Genomic DNA, 17,465 nt, shown 5'->3' on the forward strand with positions numbered 1-17,465 from the left:
CTCTCCCCTTCATGTCCCTCCTCGCTTCCTCTCCCTCAGGCGCCGTCTCTTACCGCCGCTCTCTCCTTCACGTCCTCCATGCTTCCTCTCCCTCCGGCCCGTCTCTTACCACCGCTCTCTTCTTCACGTCCTCCTCGCTTCCTCTCTCAGGCGCCGTCTCTTACCGCTGCTCTCTCCTTCACAGTCCTCCTCGCTTCCTCTCCCTCCGGCCCGTCTCTTACCGCCGCTCTCTCCTTCACGTCCTCCATGCTTCCTCTCCCTCCGGCCCGTCTCTTACCGCCGCTCTCTCCTTCACGTCCTCCATGCTTCCTCTCCCTCCGGCCCGTCTCTTACCACCGCTCTCTTCTTCACGTCCTCCTCGCTTCCTCTCTCAGGCGCCGTCTCTTACCGCTGCTCTCTCCTTCACAGTCCTCCTCGCTTCCTCTCCCTCCGGCCCGTCTCTTACCGCCGCTCTCTCCTTCACGTCCTCCATGCTTCCTCTCCCTCCGGCCCGTCTCTTACCGCCCCTCTCTCCTTCACAGTCCTCCTCGCTTCCTCTCCCTCAGGCGCCGTCTCTTACCGCCGCTCTCTCCTTCACGTCCTCCATGCTTCCTCTCCCTCCGGCCCGTCTCTTACCGCCGCTCTCTCCTTCACGTCCTCCTCGCTTCCTCTCCCTCAGGCGCCGTCTCTTACCGCCGCTCTCTCCTTCACGTCCTCCATGCTTCCTCTCCCTCCGGCCCGTCTCTTACCACCGCTCTCTTCTTCACGTCCTCCTCGCTTCCTCTCTCAGGCGCCGTCTCTTACCGCTGCTCTCTCCTTCACAGTCCTCCTCGCTTCCTCTCCCTCCGGCCCGTCTCTTACCACCGCTCTCTTCTTCACGTCCTCCTCGCTTCCTCTCTCTGGCGCCGTCTCTTACCGCTGCTCTCTCCTTCACAGTCCTCCTCGCTTCCTCTCCCTCCGGCCCGTCTCTTACCACCGCTCTCTTCTTCACGTCCTCCTCGCTTCCTCTCTCAGGCGCCGTCTCTTACCGCCGCTCTCTCTTCTTCACGTCCTCCTCGCTAACTCTCCCTCAGGCGCCGTCTCTTACCGCCGCTCTCTCTTCTTCACGTCCTCCTCGCTAACTCTCCCTCTGGCGCCGTCTCTTACCGCCGCTCTCTCCTTCACGTCCTCCATGCTTCCTCTCCCTCCGGCCCGTCTCTTACCACCGCTCTCTTCTTCACGTCCTCCTCGCTTCCTCTCCCTCAGGCGCCGTCTCTTACCGCCGCTCTCTCCTTCACGTCCTCCATGCTTCCTCTCCCTCCGGCCCGTCTCTTACCACCGCTCTCTTCTTCACGTCCTCCTCGCTTCCTCTCTCTGGCGCCGTCTCTTACCGCTGCTCTCTCCTTCACAGTCCTCCTCGCTTCCTCTCCCTCAGGCGCCGTCTCTTACCACCGCTCTCTTCTTCACGTCCTCCTCGCTTCCTCTCTCTGGCGCCGTCTCTTACCGCTGCTCTCTCCTTCACAGTCCTCCTCGCTTCCTCTCCCTCCGGCCCGTCTCTTACCACCGCTCTCTTCTTCACGTCCTCCTCGCTTCCTCTCTCTCAGGCGCAGTCTCTTACCGCCGCTCTCTCTTCTTCATGTCCTCCTCGCTAACTCTCCCTCAGGCGCCGTCTCTTACCGCTGCTCTCTCCTTCACAGTCCTCCTCGCTTCCTCTCCCTCCGGCCCGTCTCTTACCACCGCTCTCTTCTTCACGTCCTCCTCGCTTCCTCTCTCTGGCGCCGTCTCTTACCGCTGCTCTCTCCTTCACAGTCCTCCTCGCTTCCTCTCCCTCCGGCCCGTCTCTTACCACCGCTCTCTTCTTCACGTCCTCCTCGCTTCCTCTCTCTCAGGCGCCGTCTCTTACCGCCGCTCTCTCTTCTTCATGTCCTCCTCGCTAACTCTCCCTCAGGCGCCGTCTCTTACCGCTGCTCTCTCCTTCACAGTCCTCCTCGCTTCCTCTCCCTCCGGCCCGTCTCTTACCACCGCTCTCTTCTTCACGTCCTCCTCGCTTCCTCTCTCTGGCGCCGTCTCTTACCGCTGCTCTCTCCTTCACAGTCCTCCTCGCTTCCTCTCCCTCCGGCCCGTCTCTTACCACCGCTCTCTTCTTCACGTGCTCCTCGCTTCCTCTCTCAGGCGCCGTCTCTTACCGCCGCTCTCTCTTCTTCACGTCCTCCTCGCTAACTCTCCCTCAGGCGCCGTCTCTTACCGCTGCTCTCTCCTTCACAGTCCTCCTCGCTTCCTCTCCCTCCGGCCCGTCTCTTACCACCGCTCTCTTCTTCACGTCCTCCTCGCTTCCTCTCTCTGGCGCCGTCTCTTACCGCTGCTCTCTCCTTCACAGTCCTCCTCGCTTCCTCTCCCTCCGGCCCGTCTCTTACCGCCGCTCTCTCCTTCACGTCACTCCTCGCTTCCTCTTCCTCAGGCGCCGTCTCTTACCGCCGCTCGCTCTTCTTCACGTCCTCCTCGCTTTCTCTCTCTGGCGCCGTCTCTTACCGCTGCTCTCTCCTTCACAGTCCTCCTCGCTTCCTCTCCCTCCGGCCCGTCTCTTACCACCGCTCTCTTCTTCACGTCCTCCTCGCTTCCTCTCTCTGGCGCCGTCTCTTACCGCCGCTCTCTCTTCTTCACGTCCTCCTCGCTAACTCTCCCTCAGGCGCCGTCTCTTACCGCTGCTCTCTCCTTCACAGTCCTCCTCGCTTCCTCTCCCTCCGGCCCGTCTCTTACCACCGCTCTCTTCTTCACGTCCTCCTCGCTTCCTCTCTCTGGCGCCGTCTCTTACCGCCGCTCTCTCTTCTTCACGTCCTCCTCGCTTCCTCTCTCTGGCGCCGTCTCTTACCGCCGCTCTCTCCTTCACGTCACTCCTCGCTTCCTCTTCCTCAGGCGCCGTCTCTTACCGCCGCTCGCTCTTCTTCACGTCCTCCTCGCTTCCTCTCTCTGGCGCCGTCTCTTACCGCCGCTCTCTCTTCTTCACGTCCTCCTCGCTTCCTCTCTCTGGCGCCGTCTCTTACCGCTGCTCTCTCCTTCACAGTCCTCCTCGCTTCCTCTCTCTGGCGCCGTCTCTTACCACCGCTCTCTCCTTCACGTCACTCCTCGCTTCCTTTTCCTCAGGCGCCGTCTCTTACCGCCGCTCGCTCTTCTTCACGTCCTCCTCGCTTCCTCTCTCTGGCGCCGTCTCTTACCGCTGCTCTCTCCTTCACAGTCCTCCTCGCTTCCTCTCTCTGGCGCCGTCTCTTACCGCTGCTCTCTCCTTCACAGTCCTCCTCGCTTCCTCTCTCTGGCGCCGTCTCTTACCGCCGCTCGCTCTTCTTCACGTCCTCCTCGCTTCCTCTTTCTGGCGCCGTCTCTTACCGCCGCTCTCTCTTCTTCACGTCCTCCTCGCTTCCTCTCTCTGGCGCCGTCTCTTACCGCTGCTCTCTCTTCTTCACGTCCTCCTCGCTTCCTCTCTCTGGCGCCGTCTCTTACCGCTGCTCTCTCTTCTTCACGTCCTCCTCGCTTCCTCTCTCTGGCGCCGTCTCTTACCGCTGCTCGCTCTTCTTCACGTCCTCCTCGCTTCCTCTCTCTGGCGCCGTCTCTTACCGCTGCTCTCTCTTCTTCACGTCCTCCTCGCTTCCTCTCTCTGGCGCCGTCTCTTACCGCTGCTCGCTCTTCTTCACGTCCTCCTCGCTTCCTCTCTCTGGCGCCGTCTCTTACCGCCGCTCTCTCTTCTTCATGTCCTCCTCGCTTCCTCTCTCTGGCGCCGTCTCTTACCGCTGCTCTCTCTTCTTCACGTCCTCCTCGCTTCCTCTCTCTGGCGCCGTCTCTTACCGCTGCTCGCTCTTCTTCACGTCCTCCTCGCTTCCTCTCTCTGGCGCCGTCTCTTACCGCCGCTCTCTCTTCTTCACGTCCTCCTCGCTAACTCTCCCTCAGGCGCCGTCTCTTACCGCTGCTCTCTCCTTCACGTCCTCCTCGCTTCCTCTCTCTGGCGCCGTCTCTTACCGCTGCTCTCTCTTCTTCACGTCCTCCTCGCTTCCTCTCTCTGGCGCCGTCTCTTACCGCTGCTCGCTCTTCTTCACGTCCTCCTCGCTTCCTCTCTCTGGCGCCGCCTCTTACCGCTGCTCTCTCCTTCACAGTCCTCCTCGCTTCCTCTCTCTGGCGCCGTCTCTTACCGCTGCTCTCTCTTCTTCACGTCCTCCTCGCTTCCTCTCTCTGGCGCCGTCTCTTACCGCTGCTCGCTCTTCTTCACGTCCTCCTCGCTTCCTCTCTCTGGCGCCGTCTCTTACCGCCGCTCTCTCTTCTTCACGTCCTCCTCGCTTCCTCTCTCTGGCGCCGTCTCTTACCGCCGCTCTCTCTTCTTCACGTCCTCCTCGCTTCCTCTCTCTGGCGCCGTCTCTTACCGCTGCTCTCTCTTCTTCACGTCCTCCTCGCTTCCTCTCTCTGGCGCCGTCTCTTACCGCTGCTCGCTCTTCTTCACGTCCTCCTCTCTTCCTCTCTCTGGCGCCGTCTCTTACCGCCGCTCTCTCTTCTTCACGTCCTCATCGCTAACTCTCCCTCAGGCGCCGTCTCTTACCGCTGCTCTCTCCTTCACGTCCTCCTCGCTTCCTCTCTCTGGCGCCGTCTCTTACCGCTGCTCTCTCCTTCACAGTCCTCCTCGCTTCCTCTCCCTCCGGCCCGTCTCTTACCGCTGCTCTCTCTTCTTCACGTCCTCCTCGCTTCCTCTCTCTGGCTCCGTCTCTTACCGCTGCTCTCTCTTCTTCACGTCCTCCTCGCTTCCTCTCTCTGGCGCCGTCTCTTACCGCTGCTCTCTCTTCTTCACGTCCTCCTCGCTTCCTCTCTCTGGCGCCGTCTCTTACCGCTGCTCTCTCCTTCACAGTCCTCCTCGCTTCCTCTCCCTCCGGCCCGTCTCTTACCGCCGCTCTCTCCTTCACGTCACTCCTCGCTTCCTCTTCCTCAGGCGCCGTCTCTTACCGCCGCTCGCTCTTCTTCACGTCCTCCTGCTTCCTCTCTCTGGCGCCGTCTCTTACCGCTGCTCTCTCCTTCACAGTCCTCCTCGCTTCCTCTCCCTCCGGCCCGTCTCTTACCGCCGCTCTCTCCTTCACGTCACTCCTCGCTTCCTCTTCCTCAGGCGCCGTCTCTTACCGCCGCACGCTCTTCTTCACGTCCTCCTCGCTTCCTCTCTCTGGCGCCGTCTCTTACCGCTACTCTCTCCTTCACGTCCTCCTCTCTTCCTCTTCCTCGGGCGCCGTCTCTTACCACCGCACTCTCCTTCACGTCACTCCTCGCTTCCTCTCCCTCTGGCGCCGTCTCTTACCGCCACTCTCTCCACGTCCCTCCTCGCTTCCTCTCCCTCAGGTGCCGTCTCTTACCGCCGCACTCTCCTTCACGTCCCTCCTCGCTTCCTTTTCCTCAGGCGCAGTCACTTACCGCCGCTCTCTTCTTCACGTCCTCCTCGCTTCCTCTCCCTTTGGCACCGTCTCTTACCGCCGCTCTCTTCTACACGTCCTCCTCGATTCCTCTCCCTCTTATGTCATCTTTTACCGCCGCTCTCACTCCACGTCCTCCTCGCTTCCTCTCCCTCAGGCGCCGTCTCTTACCGCCGCTCTCTCCTTCACGTCCTCCTCGCTTCCTCTCCCTCAGGCGCCGTCTCTTACCGCCGCTCTCCCCTTCACGTCCCTCCTCGCTTCCTTTTCCTCAGGTGCAGTCACTTACCGCCGCTCACTCTTCTTCACGTCCTCCTCGCTTCCTCTCCCTCTGGCACCGTCTCTTACCGCTGCTCTCTCCTTCACAGTCCTCCTCGCTTCCTCTCCCTCCGGCCCGTCTCTTACCGCCGCTCTCTCCTTCACGTCACTCCTCGCTTCCTCTCCCTCAGGCGCCGTCTCTTACCGCCGCTCTCTCCTTCACGTCCTCCTCGCTTCCTCTCCCTCAGGCGCCGTCTCTTACCGCCGCTCTCTCCTTCACGTCCTCCTCGCTTCCTCTCCCTCAGGCGCCGTCTCTTACCGCCGCTCTCCCCTTCACGTCCCTCCTCGCTTCCTTTTCCTCAGGTGCAGTCACTTACCGCCGCTCTCTTCTTCACGTCCTCCTCGCTTCCTCTCCCTCTGGCGCCGTATCTTACCGCCGCTCACTCTTCTTCACGTCCCTCCTCGCTTCCTTTTCCTCAGGTGCAGTCACTTACCGCCGCTCTCTTCTTCACGTCCTCCTCGCTTCCTCTCCCTCTGGCGCCGTATCTTACCGCCGCTCACTCTTCTTCACGTCCTCCTCGCTTCCTCTCCCTCTGGCACCCTCTCTTACCGCTGCTCTCTCCTTCACAGTCCTCCTCGCTTCCTCTCCCTCCGGCCCGTCTCTTACCGCCGCTCTCTCCTTCACGTCACTCCACGCTTCCTCTCCCTCAGGCGCCGTCTCTTACCGCCGCTCTCTCCTTCACGTCCTCCTCGCTTCCTCTCCCTCAGGCGCCGTCTCTTACCGCCGCTCTCTCCTTCACGTCCTCCTCGCTTCCTCTCCCTCAGGCGCCGTCTCTTACCGCCGCTCTCCCCTTCACGTCCCTCCTCGCTTCCTTTTCCTCAGGTGCAGTCACTTACCGCCGCTCTCTTCTTCACGTCCTCCTCGCTTCCTCTCCCTCTGGCGCCGTATCTTACCGCCGCTCACTCTTCTTCACGTCCCTCCTCGCTTCCTTTTCCTCAGGTGCAGTCACTTACCGCCGCTCACTCTTCTTCACGTCCTCCTCGCTTCCTCTCCCTCTGGCGCCGTATCTTACCGCCGCTCACTCTTCTTCACGTCCCTCCTCGCTTCCTTTTCCTCAGGTGCAGTCACTTACCGCCGCTCACTCTTCTTCACGTCCTCCTCGCTTCCTCTCCGTCTGGCGCCGTATCTTACCGCCGCTCACTCTTCTTCACGTCCTCCTCGCTTCCTCTCCCTCAGGCGCCGTCTCTTACCGCCGCTCTCTCCTTCACGTCCTCCTCGCTTCCTCTCCCTCAGGCGCCGTCTCTTACCGCCGCTCTCTCCTTCACGTCCTCCTCGCTTCCTCTCCCTCAGGCGCCGTCTCTTACCGCCGCTCTCCCCTTCACGTCCCTCCTCGCTTCCTTTTCCTCAGGTGCAGTCACTTACCGCCGCTCTCTTCTTCACGTCCTCCTCGCTTCCTCTCCCTCTGGCGCCGTATCTTACCGCCGCTCACTCTTCTTCACGTCCCTCCTCGCTTCCTTTTCCTCAGGTGCAGTCACTTACCGCCGCTCTCTTCTTCACGTCCTCCTCGCTTCCTCTCCCTCTGGCGCCGTATCTTACCGCCGCTCACTCTTCTTCACGTCCTCCTCGCTTCCTCTCCCTCTGGCACCGTCTCTTACCGCTGCTCTCTCCTTCACAGTCCTCCTCGCTTCCTCTCCCTCCGGCCCGTCTCTTACCGCCGCTCTCTCCTTCACGTCACTCCTCGCTTCCTCTCCCTCAGGCGCCGTCTCTTACCGCCGCTCTCTCCTTCACGTCCTCCTCGCTTCCTCTCCCTCAGGCGCCGTCTCTTACCGCCGCTCTCTCCTTCACGTCCTCCTCGCTTCCTATCCCTCAGGCGCCGTCTCTTACCGCCGCTCTCCCCTTCACGTCCCTCCTCGCTTCCTTTTCCTCAGGTGCAGTCACTTACCGCCGCTCTCTTCTTCACGTCCTCCTCGCTTCCTCTCCCTCTGGCGCCGTATCTTACCGCCGCTCACTCTTCTTCACGTCCCTCCTCGCTTCCTTTTCCTCAGGTGCAGTCACTTACCGCCGCTCACTCTTCTTCACGTCCTCCTCGCTTCCTCTCCCTCTGGCGCCGTATCTTACCGCCGCTCACTCTCCTTCACGTCCTCCTCGCTTCCTCTCCCTCAGGCGCCGTCTCTTACCGCCGCTCTCCCCTTCACGTCCCTCCTCGCTTCCTTTTCCTCAGGTGCAGTCACTTACCGCCGCTCTCTTCTTCACGTCCTCCTCGCTTCCTCTCCCTCTGGCGCCGTATCTTACCGCCGCTCACTCTTCTTCACGTCCCTCCTCGCTTCCTTTTCCTCAGGTGCAGTCACTTACCGCCGCTCACTCTTCTTCACGTCCTCCTCGCTTCCTCTCCCTCTGGCGCCGTATCTTACCGCCGCTCACTCTTCTTCACGTCCCTCCTCGCTTCCTTTTCCTCAGGTGCAGTCACTTACCGCCGCTCACTCTTCTTCACGTCCTCCTCGCTTCCTCTCCCTCTGGCGCCGTATCTTACCGCCGCTCACTCTTCTTCACGTCCTCCTCGCTTCCTCTCCCTCTGGCACCGTCTCTTACCGCCGCTCTCTCCTTCACGTCCTCCTCGCTTCCTCTCCCTCAGGCGCCGTCTCTTACCGCCGCTCTCCCCTTCACGTCCCTCCTCGCTTCCTTTTCCTCAGGTGCAGTCACTTACCGCCGCTCTCTTCTTCACGTCCTCCTCGCTTCCTCTCCCACTGGCGCCGTATCTTACCGCCGCTCACTCTTCTTCACGTCCCTCCTCGCTTCCTTTTCCTCAGGTGCAGTCACTTACCGCCGCTCTCTTCTTCACGTCCTCCTCGCTTCCTCTCCCTCTGGCGCCGTATCTTACCGCCGCTCACTCTTCTTCACGTTCTCCTCGCTTCCTCTCCCTCTGGCACCGTCTCTTACCGCTGCTCTCTCCTTCACAGTCCTCCTCGCTTCCTCTCCCTCCGGCCCGTCTCTTACCGCCGCTCTCTCCTTCACGTCACTCCTCGCTTCCTCTCCCTCAGGCGCCGTCTCTTACCGCCGCTCTCTCCTTCACGTCCTCCTCGCTTCCTCTCCCTCAGGCGCCGTCTCTTACCGCCGCTCTCTCCTTCACGTCCTCCTCGCTTCCTCTCCCTCAGGCGCCGTCTCTTACCGCCGCTCTCCCCTTCACGTCCCTCCTCGCTTCCTTTTCCTCAGGTGCAGTCACTTACCGCCGCTCTCTTCTTCACGTCCTCCTCGCTTCCTCTCCCTCTGGCGCCGTATCTTACCGCCGCTCACTCTTCTTCACGTCCCTCCTCGCTTCCTTTTCCTCAGGTGCAGTCACTTACCGCCGCTCACTCTTCTTCACGTCCTCCTCGCTTCCTCTCCCTCTGGCGCCGTATCTTACCGCCGCTCACTCTTCTTCGCGTCCCTCCTCGCTTCCTTTTCCTCAGGTGCAGTCACTTACCGCCGCTCACTCTTCTTCACGTCCTCCTCGCTTCCTCTCCCTCTGGCGCCGTATCTTACCGCCGCTCACTCTTCTTCACGTCCTCCTCGCTTCCTCTCCCTCAGGCGCCGTCTCTTACCGCCGCTCTCTCCTTCACGTCCTCCTCGCTTCCTCTCCCTCAGGCGCCGTCTCTTACCGCCGCTCTCTCCTTCACGTCCTCCTCGCTTCCTCTCCCTCAGGCGCCGTCTCTTACCGCCGCTCTCCCCTTCACGTCCCTCCTCGCTTCCTTTTCCTCAGGTGCAGTCACTTACCGCCGCTCTCTTCTTCACGTCCTCCTCGCTTCCTCTCCCTCTGGCGCCGTATCTTACCGCCGCTCACTCTTCTTCACGTCCCTCCTCGCTTCCTTTTCCTCAGGTGCAGTCACTTACCGCCGCTCTCTTCTTCACGTCCTCCTCGCTTCCTCTCCCTCTGGCGCCGTATCTTACCGCCGCTCACTCTTCTTCACGTCCTCCTCGCTTCCTCTCCCTCTGGCACCGTCTCTTACCGCTGCTCTCTCCTTCACAGTCCTCTTCGCTTCCTCTCCCTCCGGCCCGTCTCTTACCGCCGCTCTCTCCTTCACGTCACTCCTCGCTTCCTCTCCCTCAGGCGCCGTCTCTTACCGCCGCTCTCTCCTTCACGTCCTCCTCGCTTCCTCTCCCTCAGGCGCCGTCTCTTACCGCCGCTCTCTCCTTCACGTCCTCCTCGCTTCCTCTCCCTCAGGCGCCGTCTCTTACCGCCGCTCTCCCCTTCACGTCCCTCCTCGCTTCCTTTTCGTCAGGTGCAGTCACTTACCGCCGCTCTCTTCCTCACGTCCTCCTCGCTTCCTCTCCCTCTGGCGCCGTATCTTACCGCCGCTCACTCTTCTTCACGTCCCTCCTCGCTTCCTTTTCCTCAGGTGCAGTCACTTACCGCCGCTCACTCTTCTTCACGTCCTCCTCGCTTCCTCTCCCTCTGGCGCCGTATCTTACCGCCGCTCACTCTCCTTCACGTCCTCCTCGCTTCCTCTCCCTCAGGCGCCGTCTCTTACCGCCGCTCTCCCCTTCACGTCCCTCCTCGCTTCCTTTTCCTCAGGTGCAGTCACTTACCGCCGCTCTCTTCTTCACGTCCTCCTCGCTTCCTCTCCCTCTGGCGCCGTATCTTACCGCCGCTCACTCTTCTTCACGTCCCTCCTCGCTTCCTTTTCCTCAGGTGCAGTCACTTACCGCCGCTCACTCTTCTTCACGTCCTCCTCGCTTCCTCTCCCTCTGGCGCCGTATCTTACCGCCGCTCACTCTTCTTCACGTCCCTCCTCGCTTCCTTTTCCTCAGGTGCAGTCACTTACCGCCGCTCACTCTTCTTCACGTCCTCCTCGCTTCCTCTCCCTCAGGCGCCGTCTCTTACCGCCGCTCTCCCCTTCACGTCCCTCCTCGCTTCCTTTTCCTCAGGTGCAGTCTCTTACCGCCGCTCTCTTCTACACGTCCTCCTCGATTCCTCTCCCTCTTATGTCATCTTTTACCGCCGCTCTCACTCCACGTCCTCCTCGCTTCCTCTGCCTCAGGCGCCGTCTCTTACCGCCGCTCTCTCCTTCACGTCCCTCCTCGCTTCCTCTCCCTCAGGCGCCGTCTCTTACCGCCGCTCTCTCCTTCATGTCCTCCTCGCTTCCTCTCCCTCAGGCGCCGTCTCTTACCGCCGCTCTCCCCTTCACGTCCCTCCTCGCTTCCTCTCCCTCAGGCGCAGTCTCTTAACGCCGCTCTTCTTCACAGTCCTCCTCGCTTCCCCTCTCTCTGGCGCCGTCTCTTACCGCCGCTCACTCTTCTTCACGTCCTCCTCGCTTCCAATCCCTCTGGCGCCGTCTCTTACCGCCGCTCTCTCCTTCACGTCCTCCATGCTTCCTCTCCCTCAGGCGCCGTCTCTTACCGCCCTCTCCCCTTCATGTCCCTCCTCGCTTCCTCTCACTCTGGCGCCGTCTCTTACCGCCGCTCTCTTCTACACGTCCTCCTCGCTTCCTCTACCACTGGAGCCGTCTCTTACCACCGCTCTCTCCTTCACGTCCTCCTCGCTTCCTCTCCCTCTGGCACCGTCTCTTACCGCCGCCTTCTTCTTCATGTCCTCCTCGCTTCCTCTTCCGTGCATCATCTCGCTCCTTTTACCTTCATTTCTTCTTTACTCTTTCTCTTACACTTAGCTTTATTTTTCATATTTCGCTTTTTATTCCTCTCGCCCCTCCTCTCCCTAAAACCCTGTTCAAAACTAGTTTTTTTTTTTTGGCCACTTGTTGGACAAATACTGCTTTTCTCATTCCTTCAACATGTGCTGCTTCATTGTTATCATTTCATCCATATAATTTTATATCATTATACATAAAATAGCTTTCTTTCATCCTTGTGTTAATCTGCGCCAAGATAGTTTTTTGCTAGCGGTTTTGAGTGTCCACCTCTGTAGCTGTAATTAATGTGACCTTGACTACTGTATATGTATTGCAAGTAAAAAAAAAAAAGTTACAAAATGAATTGTTACAAAGTAGTCATGTTTCTATATATTTTTGTATGAGTGTATGGCAAAATGAATATTTTATCTAAGAGTCATAACAAATTACACATCACTTTATTAAAACTATGTCAATGTCTGCATCTGAAGTCGTACTTCGTAGATTATAAGAGAGACAAATAATAACTTAAAACACATATTTCCCTTAGTTTTGTACGCTCACATCATAATGAAGGTGTATGCAGGAATATTACTGATTTTAAGATAACTTTTTTTTTTGTATTATTGTGGTTTGCTGGAGGAGGATGTTATACTTCTTGAAATTAATTTCAGATACCAAATTGATTTTAAGTACAAAATTAGTTTGCATTTTATGACAATGTAAAGTAAAGGTTGTAAGTTTTTAGCTGTGTGCTTTTTTTAATAATATAAAGCTCGCACACAACGTTGTAGTCAGTTTAGGTGGTGACCAATGAGGAAAATTTCTTGCTCCATCCCCTTTTTCTTAGAATTAAGTGATTAAAAGCATTAAAAACAATACAGCTATAGCTTCAAGTGTTTTTAACTGGATTGTTTACTTAACATGAAGAGTATTTTGTTACGACCGTGCTAGAGGCTGGGTTCGTAGCGGAGTGTCTGAGCCGGGCCAGGTGGTGATGCCCCCGGCCGGATCCCAAGGGTCCTCACTACTCCTCCTCCCCCCCCCCCCCCTCCTCCCAGCGCCGCACCAGGGGCTATTGTTACTGACCCTTCAAGCGACCTGGGGGCCTGCAGAGGAGGTACGTGACTTCGAGCCATTCTGGGTGTCTCGGGCTTTGGCTCGGCTCGTCATAACCACTCCTGTCCATTCTGGAAAAACGGACCACTAGTATAATAGCCTCGACGCCGGCCTCCGCGGGAGTTCCGCGAGTGAAGGGAAGTGCGACTTCGGCGAAGAGGGAGATGGACCCCTCGAGAGTGGCGCGACGCGGAGCGACGGGACCGTGAGAGTGCGACCGAGTGGCGTGAGGTGAGGGGCGAACCACTGTTGAGCCTAGCTCCAGTGAGGAGTGCGAACTGTGGAACATGACAGACATGAGTGACTTGCGAATAATAAGTGTGAATATTTATTAGTACGTAATGTAAATATTAGTAATTAATAAATTGTTATAAAACTTAATTGGGCTATCATTACGAACTTATTTTCCCCACTCATAACAGTATTAACACTTAAAATTGTTTTTTCCTAATTGTTTCTCTCTGCAAATTTAGAAATCACGTCATTAAAACAATTCCTTTTGTTACTTGGTTTTCAATTGAAAAGTTTGCTGAGCTAAAGAACCAACCTTCACCCATAGTAGACCTGAGATAACTCTTGTTTAATTTTAGTTTGTAAAACATTTTCTCACGATACTACTGAAACACACAACGTTAACATGAGTCTTAGGTCAAAGTCTCATTTGGTACAGAATCAGAAAGTTAAAATTCTACCACAAACTCTTAAAATCTCAAAAGATGATTCCAGAGAATCTTCTTTTTGAAAATTCGGCAGGTTGTAGATGTCGTCTTAGTCATGGAATATCTTTAAGTAAATCATCTTCAGAAATTTTTTCATAGTTTATGACTAAATTTTGTATTAACTGTGGTAGTTTTGATCGAATTTTTAGGCTTGAGAACTGCAAAACAATTTTATTCATTTTTCATGTCTTTGCATCGAGTATTTACTTCTTTATAAAACTGGTCAAAGTTCTCCAAATTGATATTTTCAGTTCTTCATTCAACATTAGTGGTTTAGCTTAAGCCTTTTCACCGGGCATCTTTTCTCCTTTCTAACTGTTAGACTTTTAAATTAAGGAATGTCCTTCTCTTCACAAGTGTTTGTTACAAACTGCAGTGACATCTTTACATTCTCATTTTTTTTCTCTTTAAAAAATATCTTTAGAGATCACATTTTTATAACATACTTCTCAAAACTGATTCCAACAAGATGTAGATATTTTTGAGTGTGGTTTAGTTAGAAGACATTACTCCAAAAATGCAAAATCCATTAAAAAAAAAAACAGATACTGTTGGCAAAATAACTTGTGCTGCTCCTTGTGGTTTTGACAGTTTCTGTGGAATCACAAAGTTTTTCTGTAACATCAACAATCTTTTTTAAGTTAATTTGTATAGGTGTTATAGCTTCCTAGTGAGTAGTCCACTTGTATCTGATAGCCTTTTGACTGTAACTCCCAACAATAGTTAAACGTATTGAACATTTATGCGTGGAAGCTGAGAACAATCAGTTGTAGACATTCTATGGTCCCAAACAAGTTTACACATTTTGAAACATTTACAAAAGAATGAACTCCACACAGATTAAGAGAGTGATTTCTACAAATAACAAATTATGCTTTAGAATTAAGTTTAAAAATCCTCCTGTGGACTACGTAGTGCAAACCAGCCATTGTAAAGGGATGGTCATACCCTTGGCCTCGTTACAATGCATTATGCAGCCCATCCGCTTCAGTTGCCTTTATAATGTCTTCTGTAATGTCAAGAGCTTTCTTTTACGTTTGCTGAAAATAGTATACAAATTATTCCTTTACTTCTACTTGTCCTTGATATAAACATATCAAACTATTTTACTCATCTGATCATTGTGTGAGATGTCTTTTTTACTGTCAAAGATAATAATGCCAGAACATTTTGCTTCCCTAATAGCAAAAAAAAAAAAAAAAATCAGCGTAACTGTGGCTTAGAATTGCGATAAACTCTTTTTTGTGTAATTGAGAACAGATAACTTGTAAGTAGACCTGCCTGCTCTATTTTGATGAAGTGTTCTCGTAGTATCACATACAGATGAACAGTCTTTAAATTTTTTTTTCTGTTTTCCGATGATATATCGTCCTTGTGGACACAGATTGGTAAGTTTGTTGAGCCAAAAATAATTAATGTTAAATCTAAGAGGCTTTCTGTTTCAGGAACATTCTGACTAACTTGAACATTTGTTTTTGTAACAATTAGATTAGTTTGTAACATTTTACATTTTTCAAGATAAGTTAAAATGTGTATCAGAGTTTTTATGACTTTAAACTTTGGGATTGTGTTTCCAGCATGATTGAAAACGGGTCATAAACTTTGATGATTACCACTTATAAATTTATCAATACCAAAACAGTACAAAAATAGTAGCACAATTTATTGTTTTTTTGGGTAAGGCCATCCAAGTTATTTGTATTTTCTCACTATTTGGTAGCCTCCCAAGGTGGTCCCATCTCTGACAGGTAGTGCTTGTCAGCTCGCAATGGAGTTAACCAATGAGAACAGTGCCTGTTGTGCTCTCAAAGGTTCAGCACCTTTCCAGAGTCCAGTATGCATGAAGTGGCATAACTAGAACGCCAGTGTTCTTGAAGTTTTGGGTGTCAAGTTGACTTTGATGACACAACACTCCGAAGGGCTGCGAGACCTTTCCAGAACAGAGCTGAGACGTACATAAACAACATGGTTGATCTGTGAGGGCAGTGAAGTGAAGAGGGCGAGTGACAGCTGGATGAGTGAAATTGGACGGCGAGTGACGTATGCGAAGATTGGTGCATCGGGGATCAACACATCTGGGACTGTTGTTGTGTGTGCGACAAATTAGTGAGCAGTACAGGGCAGTGTATTGGGACAGAAGAGTGCTGTAAGAGACGGACAGTAGAGAGGGCTGCTCTTGAACCCAGCTCTACTCAATTGGGGGAGGTAATTGTGGACTTAATGAGAGTAATTTGTGGACATACAATTAAGTTATTATTTTATTAATAGTGTAAATCTTAGTAAATATATAGCAATTAATTTTTTTATTGGGCTATTTTTTCAGACCGGTTTTTCCACTCGTATCAATACCTTAAACTACCTGCTCTTATTCAACATTTTTTGATATATCACTTTTTAAGACTGAATATTATTTTTAAAAAATAGATTATTTTTTGGAGTCCACTAAATCAGTGTGTGTGCAAGATAAATATATTATTTATTCAATATGAATGTAAGTTTATATTTTGGATTTTACACCTGCGGTAAAAAAATGGTATGTGTTTGGTTTTATTTGGTTAATGAAGATTGCAGTATTAATAAAATCTGTAGTTTTGAATTTCTACATAGGTATCCATGCATAACAAGAGGCGAGGGGTGAACAATTTGGGATTTTTGTTTAATTAATACTAATCATAAATACTTATCAACTAATATCAACTGTAATATACATTTCAAATAAAGGTGTGATTTTTTCAAAAATCTTAAAATAATGCAGGTATCTGTAATCAGGTCAAATTATTTAATTCTTCTCAGCATAGCTATAACAAAATAAATGAAAGTGTAAGTGTAAACTATGATATAATCTTAATGAAAACAAAGTAGATATGTGTAAGTGTTATTTTATTAAGTTAAAAAGTAGCATAAAATCATTAAAATGGCAGTTATAAAATTGGATACATAAAGCTACTAAAAATTGAACAGGCCCATACATTGTTATTTTAAAAAATATATTCCTTAAATGGATTTGGTATAATTGAAGTCTTTTATACACTTAACATTTTATTGTTTCTATTTTTTAGTAAAAATGTTCAGAATTAATCACATAATTTTTTTACAATGGTAAAATATCAGCAAAAACCTGAAATTGCACTAGCGAAGCCATGGGTCATTAACTCGGTTGTAAATTAATTTGGTTTTTGAAGTGAAATTTCTTTGGGCACGATGAGAGTAAAATAAAGGCCAAATTTTAATGCAACGTTCTTGTGAAACATTTTTGTGAAACGTTTTGATACGAAAAGGACCTGGGATAGGTCAAATAGATATAGAGAGAGCACTATGCTATATATGTTGCTGGGTTCATTTTAGTTCTCCTCTTTGTGCAATGATTCGTTCCCTGCCCAAAAAAAAATAAATTGTAAATTTGCGAGTAAAGATGCAATTCGCCAACATGTGGGTGCAGGTGGAGAAAATATATTTATGCTTTCATCTTTATTTTTCATATTTTGTATAATGTACTGCTATAGTCTATTTGGATTGTGCAGAGAGATGTAGGTACAAAAATGATCATGCATAAAAATAAAACTAACAAGTGTGTGTACTTGTGTACAAGAATTAGAAATTATACTTCCATGGCATTACTAAAAAATTGACCTGAAACATATTGAAACACCTTCATGGTATGACACCAGGTGTATGTTTGTATGTTTGTTTTTTCTTTGATGAATTAATTCAGGCTGTAAATACTTCCTACAAACCTACCTTAACTTTATAAAGGTGATTAACATTAAGATTTAACCATAAAAATTTAATCACAAAATTCTTTTATTTAACATGACACCAGATAAATGTAACAATTTCTTCAGTCTCTACAGTGTGGTGAATACTTTGCTATCTCTTGCATTTGATGTTAACTACAGGATTATCTTAATTTGAATGTCAGCATTCTAATGTATATTTTAGGTTACCATTATTTCTTGTTTTGACTTAATATTAAAAACTATTTCAGGATAGTTTTGCTACTAAAAAATTTATTTTTTAAAACCCATATGCTGTGTATGTCCTCTGATGATTAAAAACTCAACATATAGGTTTGGATGAATCACACCGATGCAACATCTTTTCAAGATTTCTGCTCCTAAAGAAGAATAACTTCCATTTGCGAGTACTTCCTTTGTGCATGGGCTTGAGCAGTCCAAAGCTTAAAATTCAAACCCAACTAAGAAACATATCTTTAAAAAATTTGTTATTTTTAAGTTAGTTGCTATTTACAATAATTAATAATATATTTTTTCTAGAAAGTTTCACCCCACGCCTGCCTCCCTCTTTCCCCCGTCACTGGCATTTTCCCACAGGACATGAATGTAACTACCCAATAAAAATGTAATTACTTTATTTTGCT

At 51.7% G+C, this 17,465-nt stretch overlaps 1 protein-coding gene across 1 annotated transcript in view; it reads left to right on the plus strand.

Annotated features, from left to right (window-relative positions):
• LOC134535502 (unconventional myosin-Ia) overlaps positions 1-17,465 on the plus strand; it is a 171,051-nt gene that overhangs the window by 80,461 nt on the left and 73,125 nt on the right. The window lies entirely within an intron of this gene.

The sequence above is a fragment of the Bacillus rossius genome, chromosome 8, assembly GCF_032445375.1.
Source record: "Bacillus rossius redtenbacheri isolate Brsri chromosome 8, Brsri_v3, whole genome shotgun sequence".
Lineage (NCBI taxonomy): Eukaryota > Metazoa > Arthropoda > Insecta > Phasmatodea > Bacillidae > Bacillus > Bacillus rossius.